The sequence below is a fragment of the Numenius arquata genome, chromosome 1 (assembly GCF_964106895.1).
Source record: "Numenius arquata chromosome 1, bNumArq3.hap1.1, whole genome shotgun sequence".
Taxonomy (NCBI): Eukaryota; Metazoa; Chordata; class Aves; order Charadriiformes; family Scolopacidae; genus Numenius; species Numenius arquata.
Window position 1 is genome coordinate 72,395,555 of NC_133576.1, and position 21,416 is coordinate 72,416,970.

Here is a 21,416-nt window from a genome sequence, read left to right on the forward strand (position 1 = left end):
CTTGAGAGAAAAGAACAAACCAACTGAATAATTTAAATATAGGTGCTAATATATTTTCCCCAAGCCAGTTTGTTGCGAGCACTGGAAGAAGACAAGCTGTTGTGGGTTTTTTTTTCCTCTGAAGAATCTGACAGATGTGATAGGTAAACTATCAGGGCTAAGCGGGCAAAAATGTTACTATAAACCCTGGTAGCAATATATCTTCTGCAGGAAGGGTTTAGTTCCTCAGCTGGAGCTGAATATTTTTCCAAGAGTAGAGTTGGTTTTATGAAGTGGAAGTAGGAAGCTGTGCATATCTGATCTGAGTTTGTGAGTTAATTAATTCAAGACCAACTTTTCTGTGCTGCCTTTTCTGTATTTAGTGTCTATAAGGAAATCTTTTGCTAATTCACTTTTGGGGAGGTTAGGTTGTTTCTTTTTCTTTCTTTTTTTTTTTTTCTTTTTTCCCCCTTTTTTTTTTAAATAAATACCTTACTTTTAACAGTGCCGTGAACTATAAGGAACAGGATAAGCAAAAGTTAGACCAGTGGGTCATGATCACATAAATGTATACGAGCTGAGTCAATGTCCCCCACGCATGTAAAGCAGCTCCACGTGCTGAGCAGAACTCCCAGTCTGTTGGCGGCACAGGGTGGGAGCAAAGCAGAAAAACACTGAGCAAGTTCATTTCCCCGTTTCTGTCTTGCAAATCTTTCCTGAGCCAATGCCATCACTCAGGCTTTTCAGGTCTTACCTGGCCTTACCACAGGTTGCAAGACTAAGGTAGTATATAGGACATTAGAAACAGTGTAAGGAAATGACTACAAATCTTCCCCCTCTCAAAAAAGCCTCCAAATACTTCCTAGATCCCCTCCCAGAACACAATTTAACATTTTTTTCATCCTGACATCGAGGTCACCTATGTTATGTTATGACCCTGAAGGAGCAAGTGCAAATGACTCCTCTCGCCCTATGCTCCACAAGATAGTCTGAAACATCCAGGGAGCAATCTGAAGATGTATCACCATCCAGAACCTTGAATGCTCCTTTCAGCAACCTTAGGTTTTATGGTAATCTGCCAGGCTTCCCTCATTATCACATTCACGTTTTCATAGCTGTACCTGCTGTAAAGCAGACCCTCCTGTTTCATTCTTTTGTTTCTCTGGCGACACAGACCCCAGCAAACGTAAGCTGGGAATGTAAGGCTTGGAAACAAACCTGGCCATCACGAAAGAGAACAGCATGGTGATTTTGATGCAAGCCACTGAATAACCACCATAGCGCGGCTTTCAGTCACTGTCAGCAACGGGTCAAAAATGAACTGCTAATTCAGCACCCTTCAAACCTTGTGCAGGGGAAGGTCACGCAGACATGTGGCTAATTTGGGGGGCAGGATGATAGCCTTCCAGTTCCTGCATGATCAAGTCCCAAAGCTCATGTTATCCATTTCATCGGTTTACCATCACCTTGTACTCAGAAGCATGCTCAATCTCAAAGTATCATTCAATTCAAGTTTAAATCTGGCCTTTTCAGGGCACAGAGTCCCCAGACTCAAGCCCTCATTTGACAACATCCTAAAACCATCTCAAAACTTCAGTAATAATCTGAGCCAGAGATGAAACAGAAGCAGAGTCAGTCACCTGGAGGTAAAAAGCTCCTCATCACCTTATTAGCCAGGCCTCGATCAAATTTGGCTCACTTTGATCCTTTTTTGCCAATCTCTTATGCTTGAGCAGAATTATTTTGCCCCAAGGCCAAAGGGAGGCAGAAGAGAGAAGAAGAGCTTTCACCTGTTTGTTCTTCATTTGTAATAATAATTCATATTTCTGAAAGCATGTATTGCTAAGAAAAATGATGCTTTCACTTTTCCTTAATGTGATTTTTCAGGAAGGAATTTTTTTTCAAGTATAAATAAGGAGAACCTATTCAAGGCATTTTTGTTTATTAATAGTCAGATTCTTTCTCTAAAAAAAATAAAAAAAAGCCTCCATAACACCTTGATTGCGTTACTACTTCATATTTGCTTGCATAAATAAACCTGAAGTTTTACTGCAAGAGAGGCAGCAATTTTAAAGATGGCAAAATGTCAGCTTTTGGATGGTTGGTTTCATTTAACAGGGCTCCACATGAATTTATGAACTGTTCCGTAACGTCTTCTGCCTGCACCAAATGGCAGACTTTAGGCAGAAACCCAATGTATGTTTAGCTAATGTATAACAAACAGAGTATTTACATGGTCAGTGGACCCTATTAGGTATTAAGAATGGTCTCTTTCTAAATTTACTGTTAATTCCCTTCCGCAACAACCTAAATAAAGTGTTCGCTTCTCAGAGAAAGCTAAGAAAATGTGTTCATCTATGTGGATGTGTGTATGGGTCTTTCATTTTAAAATGTCTTTACCAAAACTTCTGACAGTTATCTTATTTTCTTTTGCTGCAAGGGTGACAATGTAGTTTAAGATATTGTTTCCTTACTTTAAAGGTGCCTTGTGATTTTTAAGGATATTTCAGCAGCTAAAGAAATTCTACTGCAGACACAGTGTAACAGTTCATTTCTTAAGCAATAAACGGCAAGCAGGGTGGTGCTGAATAAGCATGCTTATATGGAATTTCTCTTTGAAAAGCCCACTAGTTAGGCCCTATAACACTTCAGTTGATATTTCTACAGTGCAAACACGATAGTGGAAATTAAGTTGCCCCAGCAAATTCAGTTTAGGAGAAATTTGTTATGAATAAAATGCTGCTGCTGGCCTTAGAACATTGAATTTATCCACCAAATAATATCTTAGAAATACCACTTCAGAAGAAATCAGCTCTAAATAATTGATAAATTTGGTTTGTTTAGAAACCTTTTGACCCCTGTAATAGAAAGTAAAAACACATTTCAGTTATTAAAGTCACATATATTCCCTCTGGTAGGGGAAGCTTTTAATTTTAAGCTGGTCTCTGTTGGGGCCATTTGATAAAGCTTGGAAAAACCTTTTCAACTGCTGCTGGTGGATTTGGGTCAGCTTCCCTTGGGAAAATGGCAAAAGATAAATTTGTAGCTTTTCATAACACATAAGAAAACTTCAGAGATTTTAAACATCAAGAACTATTGGAACTGAAAGACAGATTTTCTCTTTTGTTTCTCCCCCTCCTCCTGCTGCTCCTTCTTCTCTTTTCTTCCCAAGAAGAACTTTAAATTCTCTTGTTGTTTTAATTTTTTTTTTTTTGAACCATGGAGGTTAGAATGTTTTGGCCTCTCTAACTACACTACCAGTGGTCCTTATTAACATAAGATTTATTTTGAGATAGAAACATCATTATGCTGTTTTTGTTTTCAAATGGAGCCATTTCATTCCATTGCTTTTCAAAGCCAACCTCACCACTCTGCTGTCTCACAAGAGGAAAATGAACAGGGGTGTGGGAGAATAAATGTATTTAAAGCATAGGAAAAAAAAAAAAAAGACAGAATAACACTCCAAAGTCAAATATTTAAGTAGCCATTTGTGCATAAACCAAATATTTAGGCAACAAGGTAACAGGTAGACCATGCTGCCCCCTGAACCTCAGACCTTCAAGCATCCCTGTTCATACGAAGAGGTTGCTGTTGCTGCTGTTCAACGTCCCTTCAGGAATTATCTCTGAGAAGTACCACCCAAAATCTTTGTGATACACATCCATTTCTATACATTCCCCTGAGACTACCAGATTCACTTCACATAAACTACTGAATGTCCATCATTCAGTAAAAACAACACCTTCTTTTGCCTGGGCTGAATGAGAACACCCAAGAACAGAACAGAAGATCTATGTATTTTCTTACAGTCTCTACAACAATTCAGCCTCTCTCCACTGTTGTCAGTAAGACCAAAGTATGATTCCCTGGGATATACTGGTGAGCATAGACAGACACCGGGGCTGTAGATGGCTCCGGCAAGCTGAGTTCCTGCTCCTGAATTTCATGGAGAATATTGTGTTGGCATTTTTAAAATTACAGATTATCTGAATTTTTTGAAAACTGAACAACTCCCCGACAATCTCTCTTACACACAATGTGTGAAGAGTGCACAGCAACAAACTGGTAGAAACAAAGTTTTTTTCCTAGCCAACTAGCCTTTCTTGAGCAGCCAGCTATATCTTTTTGCCGTTTCATGCTTGGTTGCTATTCCCAGTGTAAGAGACTTTGTTGCACAGACTCAGTGGTAAATTATTAAAAGGGTCTCTACTGGGTATCCGTTCATGCAGCCACAAATTATGTGTTCATGTACCTCTGCCTATTCTTGGCAGGTGCAGTTCCTCTGTGAGTACTTTAGCAATTCAAACACCTGCATTATTTCATTATGTTAGAGCTGTTCTTCAAACAGTTGCACCTACACCCCATTAGCACCCACAGGGGGAGGCCAACCCTTGGTAATTTATGTTGTGAAGGGATTGTCTTCTTGGACAAGAAAGATGCCATGCAGGAAGCTATGCTGTGATTTAACAGCCACTCTGTTCCAGCTTTCCAAATAAACACACTTAGCACATGTCTTCATGGTTACTTGCTCCACTTGCAAGAGTGAACTGGGCCTCTTTGTTCACATCGGAAATGAGTGAGGAGCCACCAATGTGCATTTCATGGTGTTTTCCTTGTGCAGGAATGTCTTGGAAGGATGTGACATTTTGCATTGGAAAATTTCTTCTCTTTTTTTTTTCTTTGTGTGTGTGTGTGGTTTTTTTGTTTTTATTTTGCCATTTATTCCTGTTGATGTTCTTCACCTGATGTCTAATGTTCTGTTTGCACTAAATCAATGTAGGCTGTTTATCATTTATCTCAGACACAGTCTCACAACCCAACACATTCTCTGACGCAAAGGCATGCTTTCGTTGTTGAAGTGAACTATTCAATGCCATCTAATAGTACACTTTGTCCTGCAGTTTTCATCCAGTTGCACTCGATCTCCTGGAAACGTAGGTGACCATCTTATCCAGTCTTTTCTTTGACTATGGCCTGATGCTACAGGAACTTTATCTTGGGTTTTTTTCTTTTCTCTTTCCTTACCCTTTTTTTTTTTTTTTTAAGTTCTTCCCCCATTCTTATTCTACTCTCTCTTCCACCCGCCTCTTCATAACCTCCAGCATATAGACAACTGCTGGCTGATCCTGCCTTTCTCATACTTCAGTAGGTTGATTCTTCCCACCTACTGCATCACACAAACTACTGCTGGCTAATTCCTCATCCCTAACAATTGCTAGCAGTATCTTCCCACGCATATGCAGTATCACATATTCACCTGCTAGAATCCTCTTCATGCTTTTTGTCATCTGACACACTGAAATACAGACCGTTTCTGGCCAAGACAATTGGATGGTTACACTGGTTACAGAGGAAGGAGCCAGCATATGCAAAACGCAATCATCACAGTTAGCCTGAGTGATTAGCTAGAAGAAAAATCACCACATAAAGAATAACAAAATATTTTTAAGTTTATATAGAACGTAAAACACGAGTACAAACTTCTGCAAACTGATTGCCCAATAGCAAAAAATCACAAGTCACAAGACAGTGGAAATACACTTTGGGTTTTTTTTTTTGGGGGGGGGAGTGGAGAAGAGGAATCTTGCAATTATTTTTTGTCAACAAGCAGTTCTCGCTGAATACATGTTGGGACAAAAGCCAATCAAATTTAAATATGTAATGTCTGACCATGGTGAAATTTGGAAACCATTTTAAAGAATCTTTTTTAAAAAGGTCGAAAGCAGTGGAAAGAAAGTGATATTGTTAAGAAGATAAATTGTTGAGCATATTTATATATTTAACATACTTGATAGTTTCTTCTGCAGGACAGATTTTCCAGAGCACTTGTCTATTAAGTAGCAAAAGAAGAAAACCACAGTAAAGTGACAGCTTCAGAATACTGTTGACTGTTTTCCACACAAATGCTATTAATTGCAAATGAAAAACACAAAATAGATCTACCTTTTCAGTGCCAGAAGGGGGTAACTCCAGATGAATAGCCACCAGAAGAGGCAAAATTATCCAGAGGATAAAAATGTTGGAGCACCATAATAACAAAATAACCTTTTTGACTCTGTGTGAAGAACACCACTGTGTCACTGTAGCTTAAAGCAAGAAATGGTAGCATTATCCCTCATGCTTCTTTACATAATTAGAAAACAGAATCTGAGATGTCTTATCAAAAATGAAACACCCAAAAATGAAATCAGCAGTAAATACTGTAAAGCAAATGCAAACAAAGCACTGAAACCTCATGAGATCCGTGATCACGTCAGCCTAATGTTGGAACAGATTTATTTGAATCAAATGGGAAGGATTACCTCTTGTAATGATTATTTCTTGAGTATTTTTTAAATTGAGCTGTTGAACAACCCATTGATGCAACAATGTAATGACACATTGAAAATCACAGTTTGCTCATCACAGGATTCCAGATGAGTTAATAGCAGATAATTGCACACATTTCACAAGCATCTCATTTCAACAGTTCTCTTTGATATTTCAATTTTAGTGCACCTTGTAAACTCTGGCTATGTACAACCAAGTGTGTTGCAAAAATACTCTTTCCAAAGAGAAATTAACTTAAAAAAACAAGATTAAAAACAACCCAAAACCCAGTAACCCAACCAAAAAGCCTACGTTTTCTAGGTTAAAATGTTTTGATCAGAAAGGCATAAATGTTAGTGTCAAAATCTAACAAGATCTCTGAAGAAAAGGTATTTAAACCTAGGTTAGTTTCAAAAAATACCTTTAAACTAGGAAACATGAGAATTAGAATGCCATAACTTACCTGCATTAGCAGTGGAACATTACTTCCAGAAGTTATATCACCACCACCAAGACCATATACCATCACCATCCTCACTGTTTGAATTAGGGGGAGGTGTCCCTGCGTATGGCAGGGGGGTTTGGAACCTGATGATCTTTAAGGTCCCTTCCAACCCAAACCATTCTGTGATTCTATGATTCTATGATTACTGGTGAAACTTAAGTCCTTAAAGAGCACCCAGGGGGGCACTGCTACTCTGGACACTGTTACAGATGCAGCCTTCTACACTTCATTGGCATTGGCTCCTTGCTGGAAGGAAGATGACAATTCTGGGGCATAATGCATTTTGTCCTAATGTAAACACCTAAACCAAGTGTGTCTTGGTTTACTTCAGTCAATTAAATCTCACCCACACTCAACAGCAATCCCATCCAACAGAAGTAACATACAAGCGCATGTGCACGTGCTGCGTCGTGAATGTGAATTCACTTTGGCAACTGCATTTGCCATAGGAAAAAGAATTGTTTGGGGAACAAAAGAGACCAGATGATTTGAATGATAGTTACTGACGGTCGTCCTAAATGCCACCTGAGACATTTCTATTCATGTGTGTGTCATGAATTAGCGTCACAAGTTGGTAATGTCTTCATTTCAGCTGGTTTCATTACCTGCATTTCATTTCCAAAAGAGTGGTGATACAGATCTCATGGTATCCACTGCAATTAGTAAAATTGATTTCTGCCCTGTTTATATCCGCAGAGAGGCTGAGTGATCCTCCAAGCAGTGTGGCTTCTGAGCCTCTGCCCTGGTGCTAGCGTCTCCGGCTTTATGTCTTTTTAATTGGTAGTAAGAGGTGGGGTAATCATCAGAGCCTCAGTTTATCCATTTAACGCAGCTCCAACACATGCTGTCGAGCATCGGCATGGCTGGGGCTTTGTAGCACATTCTTAGCCCTTTCCTTGCTGGAAGCAAACAGCAAGTAGGAGGAGGCATGTTCCTATAAGGCTTGGCGCAGTGCTCAATGCCTCCCCATGCTGCAGAAGGCCATCTTATCTGGAAATATTATACAAATGCATTTAGTCATTAGAAATTTGGTTCACATTTTTGTACTACCGGTAATCTCCCTAGAAAGGGACCGAAGAAGCTAGTCTATTTGTTCAAATATAGATATAAGAACCTTTATACCACACAAATAAAGATTTCTACATTAGGTTAAAAACATTTTAAGGTATGTGGTTGAATCTTTGAACTGTTGCTATTCTGGAGTGAGCAGAAGTGAAGCTAGCGAGAATCACGTCAACTTTCCTCATCAGCTGCCAAGTTCCTGAGAGCATATTTCATTTCAGAAGCCCCTGTGAGGGTTCAAAAAATCCCAGAATTCCTATGTCATGAGAAGTTCTGAAAGCAAAATATGATTTATCTCTGAATCAGTATAAAACTAAAGCCTTGAAATGCCTCTAAATTAGAAATTTATTTTTCACGTAACTCTAGTTATGAAAAACTTCAGTCAAAGCTGAATATGATCCTCTTCATATGTGTGTGTGGTCCTCTCCGGGATGTGATGATTGTGAATCCTGGATAAAATTTACCCCTGAGCACAGTGAGCAGTATAGGTCTGTGCTTCAATGGTGAAGAAGCAAGTTCTAGCTTTTTGTTCCAAGGCAAAGAATATTCTTCCATCAAATTCTGAGCAGGATCTCTCTGCATAAGAAGTAAAATATTAGGAGTTTGCAATGCCTTCGGTGATTGAATTCACAAACGACACTAAAGGTATGGATTGTGAGGTTATCATGGGTTCTAGGAAGTTCTTTGAAGTTCTAAAATCTTGTAATTTTTTTAACCAAAGAATGACATACATGAACTAAGATTGAATTTAGTGTATAACACGTGTTATTTCTGAATATAAGAACATATGAGATTCCAGACTTATAAACTGCTAGGGAAAAAAGATTACTTGGACTGTAAAATCAAGCATTTAAGAATTAAGTATCAGCATTTCAGTTTATGTGTTAACCTCCTCTTACTCCCTGCATACCTCCACCCTGAATACTGATTTAGACAGGGTCAATTGGAAAATGCAATATGATCATATGAAATACACGTTTGCACCAGAGTGCATTCATGTAAAGGGGGATAAACTAGGGTTCAGAGGTACTTCTTAACTCTCAAGTAGTAGCTATTGCAGACTCAGGAAAGTTAATTTAAAGTTAACTCCACTGTAAATTACTTTAACAGTCCTTTTCTTTTTATTTCTGGCATCATAAGTTACACATGAATCTTGAACCCTCTGTGTTGCAGTACAGGATTCTATTGCTAGAGTTATCAAGAACTTAAACTATACAGATGGACATTAGCTGAGCAAAGGTGCTTTTGCATGTGTGTATGAACAAGGAAAACATCTGGAGTGTACAAGGTATCAAGAAGCAGCCTGATCTGGCTTATCTTACTCCTACCCCTTAGGCTAAGGATTTTAGGAAGCAGTTTGGGATGGAAGCTCCTCACTTAGGATGTTTTTTTAATGCAACGGCCTAAGTGGAATAAGACAGCAGACTTTTTCTCTTCTTCACCCGTCTTTCCTTGGTTTTTTTTTTGGCTTCAGCTGCTCCAGAGTGTCTCTTGGTGCTGGCCAGTATGTGCCAGTATGAGCCTCGTCAGCAGCCTGAAGCCTACCAGTGTTTTCCCAAGAGATAAAAGTAAGAGAAGAGTAATGGCAATTTTTGTCACTTTGCATCCTAAATGGAATATCATGGGACAAAGAGTAGACACTCCTGTGGCCCACAGGGATTTCCTCTGCTGAATATCAAACACCTTCTGCAAACAACAGAAATGTGAGAGATTCTCAAAATAAAAGGTCACAGGGATTTTCTATAATGGAAAGGGTTTAGCGACCTGAATACAGGGTGTTGTTACCAGCTGCCCCTACAATGAATCAGGGAAAATCTTAGTGAAGAGCTTCCTCAGTATGCTTTTCTGCAATTCTGTGTAGCCACTAATTTGGGGGATAGTCACCAGAATTGTCCAGCTTTGAGTCAGGGACTGTGGCGCACCTTTAGTTGCAGCCCTGAAAGCAGACAAGGGAAATAAGAAAGGAATCAAAGCAGAAAGGGAGATGACCATCATACTTGAGATGGCTCAGTCGCTCTGCACAGGTAGCATCCATGTGTCAGACACAGGGAACAACATTTGGTTGTGTGCTGGGAAGAGCCCAAGCTCCTTACGAGAAGGGCAGGGGAGGAACATGGCTGGCTAATGATAGCCGACTGCCTGAGGCAGTGAATGGCCTGGCAGCTGCAGAGAGAAAGTGACTCTTCCTCTGCCCACCCCCCACTGGGAAACAAGGCATAAATGTCTATTTGTGGTCAAATTTGGCTTGGAACCGGATCAAGAATGAGTAAGACTGGAGAGCTAGAAAAGGGCAAGAGGCACTGTGGCCATCCTTGCACCTCATTATGTACCCTCAGAGGTGGGAGCTTCTCCTTTCCAGGGGTGGAAAGCTGTTCCTCTCACTGTTGTGACCAGGCTGTTCCTCTCACTCCAGAAGTTTGTGTGCATGAGGGGTTACTAGCACACATGGGAATAGAGCGATATCAAGTCATTTCAGCATGTGAAGAACACACTAGGAGCAAGTTCTCTTGCCCTTCTCTCTCCCCTAGCGCTGGCTCCTTCTAGCTGTCATCATCCCCATCTGGCCATCTCCATTCTCTTCCCCAACCCACCCCTTTCCTTGGGATTCACAAGCTTCACTTCTTTGCTCTGGTCAGGTGTAGTATTTTTGTAGCCTTTTCTGTTCTGAGCACAGGAAGGCATAGGAAGAGGAAAAGCAGCTGCACCCCATCCATTTTCAGAACAAAGAATTTGACTTTCAGACCTGAAGGAACTGGAGAGGCAGGGTGTGTGACACATTTGTCTGTGCTCAGGACATGTATCATGGTCACAGTGAGAGGCCTGTTGGCTAGTTCTACCACATGGAAAGACAATGATAATTAATAGGGACTTTGAATATTCAGGAGTATGAAAGTAACATTGCATTTATATGTGTTCTTCTGTAGACAAAAAAGAAGCGATATTGTTGGGATGCGTGAGATTTCAAAATTTGACTTCATATTAAGCTTGAAACACCTCTTAAAACACGTTGTGGGTCCAGAAGAACACACCTTTCAGTCTTTGAGAAGTATTTAAAATACTCCAGCAGATGAAGGTAAGAAAACATTCATTTCAGCTAGTCTTTCACTTTGATACATGCCGATGAGTACAGAAATGTGAAAATGAAACAACTTAAGAATGTGTAACTCAAATTACATATGAAAATCGTCCATTCGAAGTGTGGATTTAATCATTTTTGTCTTAGTCAGCTCATTCTTTCAAACACCCGTTTCCCATTCCAGGTTACAATACTTACACTGTAGTGTAGATTACTATAATTAACAGGTTAAACACATGAAAACAGTTTTTTCCCCTTGATGTGCCTTTGGATCCTTTATTTTGCTAGCAGTTATACAGTAGAGTCACTTCTTACAAAGGAGAAACAACTGCCGCAGGGTTTCTTAATGCTGCTAATGTTCTTTTCTTTCCTTCCAGTAATAACAGTGAGAAATTATTGTCTGTAAATAAAATAAATATATAATGGAGAATATATGTCAGGAAAAGTATGTTAAAAGCTGTGTGCATATCATCCATTTGTACAGAGTGCTTATATTTACAGAGTAGCCAATGTTATTTTTTATTAAGAAGACACAATGTGAACCTTTCTAACCTCATTTTACAGAGATCTTTTCTGATGCAAAGAAGACCCTTCAGTTAGAATACAGTTTAATTCTACAGAATAAGAAAGAAAATATCCTATAAATGTCTTTTGTGCTGTGATATTTACAGTAAAGATCAACATTGTTCTTACTTTGTTTTCTCCACCAACACATGCCGTGTGGCATATCCGAAGATTTATTTATTTTTTAATCATATGTCCTGCTGGTTATAACATAACTTAATGTACCAGCTGCAATTAACAAACTGTCAAAGGATCAACTAACAAGTGCTGATAAGCTTCATTTAACTAATTTGAGGAGTGGAAGTTTGATTTTCTCTTTTTTTTTTTTCCAGGAAGGTAGCTTGTTTCCTTATTTCCTGTCAAGTGAGCCAACTCCTGTGACCTGTAGTTAAAAGGGCCCTTTGTAATTAAGGCAGTGAGTCTCCAAGTGAACAGTTCTCACAGTGGGTGGGTGGGGGTGAGGGGGGGTGGGGGTGAGGGGGGGTGGGGGGGAGAAAAAAAAGGAAAAAAAAAAGGAGGAGGATGCATGACACTGCTTAACTAACTAATCGGAGCTGAGCCAATCCATTTTCCTGCAGGCCAGTCAGCGTACCATGAGCGCGCAGAATCTCGCCCTTCATTGGCTTCGTGTCCATTTTATGGACCAGCGAGTCTATTAAGATCTTGGTGAGTGGCCCTATTCGAGGGCAGGGCTCTCTCCTCGTCTGCCCATAGACTACCAGAAACTGATCAGCCGTGTTATATCAATAACGTTCTCACACCAGGTTGTGTAAATTGATCTTTTACAATTTCTCTCGGTGACAGTCTCTGTAACCAACAAGATAAATCATTCCTCCTGTGGCTTTTTTATTGATTGCTGAGACCTGTATAAAAATTACACTGCTCAAGCTGTGAAGTGAACATCCTCATAAAAGAAGACTTTCTATTTACAATCAAAATACGTTTGGGTCCAGATCAAGCACAGATTTACTATCCCAGCACCATAAGAGACCAGAATTTCACTGACTTTCGAAGCACCAACAAAGTAACCCACATAAACTTTTAAAATACAAATGGTGCACTGCAACTCCAAGCAAGCAAACAAACAAACAAACAAACAAAAAATCTTCCAAGGTTATAAAGTCTTGTTGAAGTAAAGGCAGTCATAATAGTAAACCATCTGTTAAAAACAATGATGCAGAAACAAGCAACACAATCAGCCAGCCTGGGTTTTTTTTCGCAATTACTTGTACAAACACTAACACAAATTACTTTCTGATACCATTTTATCATCCATGCAAATATATATTTTTTAAATGGAACAATAAGATTTGAGAGGTCCTTGCCTCTTCAGAAAAGAAATATTCTACAACTTTGGAAGATCTGGCAGCAGTAATATCATTCTAGGGAAATTGATTTAAGCTGCTGTATAGTATTGGCTTTATTGTTTTATTAAAGTAAAAAGTCTAATGGTGTTTGACATAGGCAATCAAATGCATCCATTGTTTTTAGGCAGTATCAACTCCACAATGATTATATTCCTTCCACTTTATACCATCATTTTAACTCTGTTAAAATAGTCACTAACTTCTGGGTTTTAATTATTTAAACCTTATGCTAATATTGTTTATATACACAGTTTAAAAGAGAGTCTTTTGAAGCAGGTGGACTTATGCTGAACAAAATTGTTAAATGTTAAATCATCAAGCACGATGAAAGAATTAGCAAGTCATTCAGAGGGATGAAGAGTCAGATACCGATTCCATTTCTTGTACTGACACAGCCTGTGGCTTTGGATAAGACACTTGCTAACCAAGACCTCAATCTACCCATCTGTAAAAAGGGTATTATAGGATGGAGAGGAAAAAGCTCATTCCCGTATCATGCTAATTTAAATCAGTATAGATACACCCAAGTCAGCCTTGTCCTCTGGGAAACTATGAAGTTTAAATTAGTGTCCGCAAAGTACTCTGAAACCCTTGATGATGAGAACTACAAGAATGCAAGCTATTGTTATTACGATTCTCTGACACAAAAAATGAAAGATGCATTCAAGTATTTCATGTTACCAGAAAACTGTGCAGCCATGATTAGCGCTACCTGGGAGAACTCTGTACCAATTAGTCTCTCAAAATGAATTATTTTGTTAAAGGCTTGACATAGTTCCTATAAGGTCCAAAAAGTTAATTTTTTCTGTTGATATCAAAATCTGTGGTAGTGTTAAACGCCTGTGATGCTTGGGAAAAGACAGAAAAAAATCATTCAAAACATTTTGTTTAAAAGAAATTGTGCATGTGTATCTAGACATTACATGTTTAAACTGTTACATTCTAAACCACACTATTTAAAATGGCAAAAACATTGGCTACTTTTACCATTCAGAAACTAGTGGCTCAGTCTTTGCTACAGAGAGAAACCTCAGAAATAAGATGTTGTGCACTAGTCTGAAAATTCAGAGTATGAAAATTATGAACTTTTTGCTAATGCTATAAATCTGTCCCTAAATGGCAGAAGCACCTCTATATTTGCTCAGTGAGCAAGATGATTTCTCCACTTAAATAGAAAAGAAGGAAGGCAAGGAGATTTTTTTATTATTATTATTTTTTGTTAATAACCATGATTATGACTGCACTCATTGTCTAGAGAGGGAGCTGACTTCAGGTTGAAATCTGATGGTACTTTCCTTTCACTTCTCTATTCCTCTTCCTCTCTTTTCTCAAGGCGTTTTGAAAGGGGAAAACTTGAAACAGTATTTATTAGAAAAACTTGGGAGAAGTCAGTTCAAGGCCCAGGATCCAAAGACAAAGGACTCATGCAAACAAAGGATTGCCTGTGAACAGTAAAAATAGTGAAATATAAAGATGATGGTATAAAACATATTTTGTCTATATTTTGGCATACTCTGGCAAAGAACTTGAATTATCCAAATCAGAAGATTATCTTTTCATTACTAGCTTTATTTATGTGTTATTCTATTGCATCTTAGTGGCGAACTGACAATCATCAGTATCGTTTGGGATTGAGGGGTTTTGTTTGTTTCCTTTAGGCAAGAATGGAAAATAACTGGAGCTAATTTTTAGCAGCATCCTCTTGATTTTTCTTAATCCTGGATTGTGATGACTCTTCAAGCAGCTCATTGGAAGCGATTGTGGGAAAAAGGCCATCCTCTTTTCATCTGTTCTTCCAAACCCTAATGAGTTAACAATTGAAATACAGAAAGTTGCTTCAGAGGTCAGGAGAGTATATTCTACACAATGGTCGCAGCATTTGAAACCATGACAGCACTATAAATTGACAAACTAAAGCAGAGCACTTGGTGGTCTGAAGTGGAGAAAAGAACGTCAGCCGAGAGCGGTAAAAAGACGAGCCATGAAACCACACAGAAAAAAATGAGTGATTTTTTTCAGATCACCTTGTTAGAATTTAGTGTATCGGAGGTCAGACAAGTAGAACAATAATAAGGTCCAAGGTTGAATACCAGTGGGGAAGCTTAACCCAGGAGCTCCAGGTCAACCATAAGTGAATGAGGTAGAACAGTGAAACAGTAGTCGCCCGGGAAGGGAACGCACAAAAGTCAGCGGGTTATGGGGAGGAGCCTGCCGGTTATCAATTAGACTAAGAGAAAGCCCAGGCTCGAGCACCTGGGATAGAAAAATAATCCCAGTGTGATGAAAAGAGATTTTCTCCCGTGCATAGTTCTCACTCTCTAGTTTTCAGGTTTTGAGAAACTGGAAATGTTGTGGAGCTAATGCTCTTAAATCTGTAACAGCTGAGAAAATGCTGGCCAGTTGGATGCATTTTCCCTGTGTCTTATGTGCATATGACAATGTTTTCATCCCATGCTGGACACTGCTGAGATAAAGGAGGCATAAAAATAAAGTTCTTTTAAAAATATGAACACACACACGCACACATGCGCGTACACACACACACACGTACACCCTTGCAACATGTTTTTTAGCTTCTATTTTGTCTTTAGAAAAGCACAATTCACACCAGTTTTATTTTTAACTTATGAGGAGGAATTTCTCAAGATTTGTGAAGAAAACTGCTTCAAGTGATGGAATAGAGAATATTTAAGTGACATTTTACAATATAGAACGTATATATATATATGTGTTTTTGCAAAATGCCTATACAACTTCCTCTTCCTATGAACATGCATCACCTAATTTAGCACAAATTTTGCCATTTCAAAGGAGCTAGACCAGACCCAAAACAAAGCAGATCATGCCTTATATCCCATAGTTGCGAGTGCATCAAAAATATCCAAGCTAAGCTAGCCTTAACTATCCACTAATATGGACAAGATTTTTCTGCCCTGTAGATTTCCATGTGGGGATTGTTGTAAGACATGAACAACTAGGGCATTTCCTTTGTAAACATCCCTGTGCATGGGCTGGGGGCAAGGGGGAAGAGTGTGCATGTGTCCACATGGCAGAAGTTTTGTGCAACATCTACAATATATAGCTGAAATATTATTCAGGCCTCATGAGCAATATGTAGTAAAAGGGCAAGGATGTATAATGTCAGCTAAAGTCAAGCTCTAAACATACTCTACTTGTAACTCACCACCCTATTTTTCTATTTGTCTATTCTTAACCTCACATTTCTGAGGAATTATATGGTCCTGGACTGATGCTAAAACCAGCAAAACTCTTACAGGCAGAGTAAGTCTCACCAGCTGTAGTAAAGCTACAATACAGTATCCCTACTATCCTGTGGTTTGTACATGCTACTTCAATGGGTTACAAAAGACCCATTGTAAAAGTATTGTGATAACTTTTCGAACTCCTTCCCTTTTGCCTCTCCAGAACAACAGCATTAGCACAGATAAAGCGGGGACTGACTGTTGAGCACACAGGTACACTCTGCTCCACAGCCAACCCCTTCCCACCACCACCACCAAAGCAGATGCAGGGATTACATCACCAAGTGGCAGCTTTCTGCTTTAAACAAGATGAGTTTTCTGACCTGAAAGCTCCTCCTCCAAACACTGAAGCAGAGAAGCCCAGAAACAAAAAAACCTCCTTTTTTTATCAAAAGAATATCAATGGTGGCCCCTGAAATCTAGTAAGACTGGAGACAAAATATGGCCTACTTAAAGAAGCTGGGAAAGGGAAAAAGTTTAGGAAAGGAACACGTGATTCAAAGACTGCAGTTTTCAAGCTCATGACTGGGTATTGTGCTTGTTTGGGAAAAATGGTATAATATGAAACTACGATCTTATTGCATGTGATGGAGGAAAAAGGTTGCAACTTCTTCAGGAGTTGATTTAAAGATATGGTTTGTCCAGAAGAAGAGGTACTTGAATTTGATATATTTCTCTCTAAATGGCTCAGCTAGATCTACATCCTGGGATCCATGAGAGGTCATGCCAGATGTAAGCAGGGGAATCAAGAAAAAAGGATAAAAATGTTCCTTGTTTTAAGGGGGGAGATCCTTTATAAAATATCCTGCAGAAGCGTGGGTGGCAGTAGTTTTTCTTTTGTGTGCAGCAGGGGAAGTTGGATTAAGTAGCATTACAATTTAATATGTTTTTCTTAGAGGAAAGTTTGTTTCTTTAACTTCACATGACGCAGAAAAATGGTACAACATTCAGTTTAATGACCATTTTTGCCTTCTCACAGAAAAGGTCAGCTTCAAATTCAAGTTTTTAACTTCTGTCTAGGATGCTACTACCCAGAAAGACAAGTCATTGTTTGCAACATTCCCAAATAGTGTTGCATTTGCCCTCATGAGCCAGTAAAAGTACTCTGTATGCATTAAAGCTCATATATTTAAGATTTTTTTAAGACTGGTGGAACAGGAAGTGCTAAAGAAGTAATTGGAAAAAGAGGAATACGAGACAGCCATTATACATATTTCAAAGGGACATGGTCAAGGAAATGGGGTTTGTTGAGTATGCAAGAAGACCAGTAATGTTTCCTTGCTTGCTTGCTTGCCTGCACATTCATAATGTGGTGAAGACTAAAATGTATTTGTCTTGTAGGGAAAAAAGGCAAAAGAGGATAGATGTTCAAAAAAAATAAAAGTACAGGAGTATGAGTTGGGGAAAGGCCATCTGGGGATGTGGTGGAAGTGTTTACTATGACATGTGAAATGCTGAGAGCTTCCTTTGAGCTCCTGAAGAAACTGTGTGCCTTCAATGGGAAGCACTCAGTTATTTGATGGATTTGCCCCATCAGTGGGAAACCCTTGCCTGTCAGATGCGGCTGCCCCTGCAGTTCTGGAAAAGGGATTCCTGACTGCAAGAAATGGCAGATGTAACACTACAGCTCCCCTGCCCCCAGCAGATTTAGATTCTGCAGGTTTAAAATGGGTCTTCAGCAGTTAAAATGTCAATAGACTCTTATCAGAGGCATGCTATTAGCTGTACCTCATTTTACTGTACAGTTAGAAAAACTGTATAAATTGGTTATGCAGATTTATCAGTTTGTTAGACAGCAAGACAAGCTTTGGTCACCTTATAGTATCTCTTAGCACATTTTTCCCAGTTGAATGAAGACCAAAATGACTGATTACATCTTTGTTAAAGATTGCAGGGGGGGACACTGGGCAACTGTGGGAGTAGGAGTTCATTGAAGTAAACCACGTGTACTGTCTTGTGCTAGTGCAGAGTGGCAGAGCGGACAGACAACCAGCACGATCCAGCCTGTCTGTTTTCATAAAACCAGCAAATCCCCGACTATGAGCTCTAAAGGGCTCTGATTGTGAAAAAAGTGGCTAAAAGACCACAGTTAAAAATTACAGTATTGGTGTCAGACAACCCTGTTATTCAACCTTCATTATGGAAAACATGCAAAGCTCTTACTAGGAAAGAAAGATAGATATAAATATGAGATAAGTTATTATCTTGGAGGCCATAATTCCCTCTACTCACCCATAACAGAAAAGATCAGTTCAGAGGAAAGACTGTACAGTTTTCAAAGATTTTGCAAAACCGGTGGTCCTGGGCAAATCAACACCGACTATGCTGTTTCAAACAGCGCTTCTTGTACAAAAACAACATTCTTTTGTGGCAGTGCTGGATCAAGCTGATACACTAAGAATTCAGTGGGAAATAAAATTAATGGCACCACCAATAACTTGCTTCCAAATTCAGTATAGAAAGATATCTAGCAAGTGGGTAGTCAGAAATGAGGGCATTACCTATCCCCTTTCAAAAAGGGGCAAAAATAGATCCTTAGAAAGTTCAGTTCACTCTGGTGAGGGGGTGGAATGATTTTCACCCTTTTCTCATCAACTAGAATGCTTTTCACAGCCAACAAATCACAAGGTACAGTTAGATATAAGACCACTTCTGTAGGAAAATGTGTTCATGTTAAAAATGAATAGAAATTATAGCAACAGAAGAAAATGAAACTTGCAAGCCTGGAGAAATAAAACAACTTGTTATTTATGATAAACAACAGGGGATTGTTGTAGGTCTGAAGCAATCAAAAGAATCTTGCACCACAAAGCAAATCTGAACAAAAATAATAATAATACTTAGAATTCAGACTTTTCATTTATTGAATTGTTTCTGTACAACAAGCTGTACAGAATAACACAATACATGCTAATGCTCTGGAATTAGTAATGAAACAACCTAGTTGTAAAGAAATATAGAGCTATACAGAACAGAGAGCTGTTATTTTGTTGGTTCGCATGCTTCTTACTCAAATATCCATTGTGTGTACTTTTCTTCTCTGTCCAAGAAGTGTTCCTCACATTAGTTTTTAAGAGCATAGGAGCGCATTTAATGATTAACTGGGAGAAATAACTGCTCAATAATGCATTACTATGTGTGGATCTAAACTGGATCACAGTCTTTTATTTCAGTGCCTTTTCAATTCCCTTTGTTATTATTTTTATGGTATACTCCCCAGTCCGAAATCTGACTTCTTCCATGGCATTTGATTTGTGCCCTTGTTCACACTTGATACATCTGCTAAACTCAAAGGGGTGAATATAGTTCTTTTGCAAGCCCCAATCATAGGTCATAAAGAAATCAGTAATCACTGTCGGATTACATACTTCTTTTTAAAAATTTGCAAATCCCTAACAAATCTTATCTCAGTCTGCTCAAAAAATTCAACATTCCAGTGGTGCACAAGTAATAGCTATGTGGTCTTATCCCCTTTTAACAAAAACACTGTATGCTGTCAATGCCATCCACAAAATTGAAAACAATTTTTAAATTCAGTTGCATTTAATACTTAGACTTTCTTGTATTCTTGCAATCAAATAAAAACTCTCCAGAAAGATGGTCTGAAGGCTTTGTCAGGGAAATATTATTTGGGTTTTTTTTTTCCTCAGCTGCAGTGCAAGCACAGAAGGAGGAAATATTTTCCTCCAAAAAGTTTAGTGGAGCTGATGTGCCTAAAGCAGAAAGATTTTTCTTCCTCCGTGAAGAAATCCAACACACCTTATTATCCTTGGAGTAGCTGGAGAAAGGGAAGGAATTACCCTACTGTGTCGTTTCAAGTCTGTCAAAATACTTCCAGGCTCTCTCAGGAGACTGATGATCCCTTCCCAGCAACTATCTTCTCCAGCAGAGTCTTCATCGTCTTGCTCAATTATTAAGGAATAAAAATACATACACAGAAAATATATCTTAAAAGCTGCTCATATGCTAAAATTTCCCTGCATGAGAAGTGTATCTATGAGTTTAAATAATGAACACCTCCACAGTGTGCAAAGTCTATCTGAACTGACCTTTGAAGCTTTTGCATTGCAAAGAGCAAAGGGGACGAAATTCTTTGAACAGATTGTTATAACTTGTTCACCTAAGTCTTTCAAAGGCTACTAGACTGCCAAAAAGTGTATTTTATCCACTAAGATAGGTGAATATGAATATGGAAAGTTAATCACACAATACTGATAAAATGGGGAGAAATTCATGCAATAAGATTACATTTTATCTCAATTTTATTGAAATGAAATGGAAAGATTTTTGTGTATGAAAAGAAGGTACACAATGATACTAAGAAAAAAAAAAAAGCTAGAAGAGGCAGAAATTCTCTAGCTACAAAGCATAAGCCATTCACTGGTTGTCTGGAGTAAGAAAGAAGAATCAAAAGCTGGATATTTCCGTAAGTGTCTTGTTCATACTTCGTTGCACCTTCCTTTGAAGTGTGTGGCTTTGATCACTGTTCACAGGACAGTGGACCAAATGGACTTCCAGTGTGATACAACTTAACATTCCTGTGATCCTGAATGCCGCAGGATTCCTTCATGCTAGAAGACACTTAGCACGATGGACAAACTTGTAAGACTTTTCAGGGAGTAACAGATATCCTAGATCGTTTTTGTCTTTCTCCAAGAACTGTTTTTCTCGGCTGTTGTCCTTCCTCTATATTATTTTTGATGTGAATAGGCCTTTTTCTATTTTTACTGCCCAGGCAAGTAGCCTCACAGAAAAGTTTATGAAACTGGTGAATGACAGAATGTTGGTCAGAGAGAAGATAGCAACAGCTGAGAGAACACCTATAGCTCAGAAGTCTGATTTCATTCCCAGTTCTGCAGTGGGATGGAACATCTGCATTTTTTCTCCAGACTTTATCCAAAAGCCCCATGGGAACATGATCGCATGACTGTTACATACTGCAGCAATTGAAGGTTCTATTCAGAACACGGCTGTGCCAAGATAAACCTGGTTCTCATGGATGTGCTTAGGACCAAATTTTGTTATTCCTTCTCTAACCTTACACAAACTGAAAATCAAGGACTGCGGACCAGGATACATGAGGCTCCAATGACCCTTTGCTGACTAAAAAGTGCATGGGCCAAAGTTCTGTTGGTGTGATCCTGTGATTTTCACAGGAGCCTTTTGTCCAGGATTATTGCTTTTAATTTGAACTGCTCAAAGTGATTTTTCTCTCTTTCTTTTTCGCACAAACCAGTGTACAGGGAAATGCTTCTGTAAGGAAACAAAATCTCCTTCATTTTGTGGAATCC

General features: G+C 38.9%; 1 long non-coding RNA gene across 1 annotated transcript in view; it reads left to right on the top strand.

Moving 5' to 3' along the window:
* Nucleotides 1–21,416, top strand: part of LOC141467157 (uncharacterized) — a 192,422-nt gene that overhangs the window by 146,017 nt on the left and 24,989 nt on the right. The window contains exons 7-9 of the long non-coding RNA XR_012463328.1: nucleotides 10,780–10,928; nucleotides 11,828–11,910; nucleotides 12,074–12,161. This is a non-coding gene — a long non-coding RNA (uncharacterized lncRNA). The remainder of the gene's footprint in view (nucleotides 1–10,779; nucleotides 10,929–11,827; nucleotides 11,911–12,073; nucleotides 12,162–21,416) is intronic.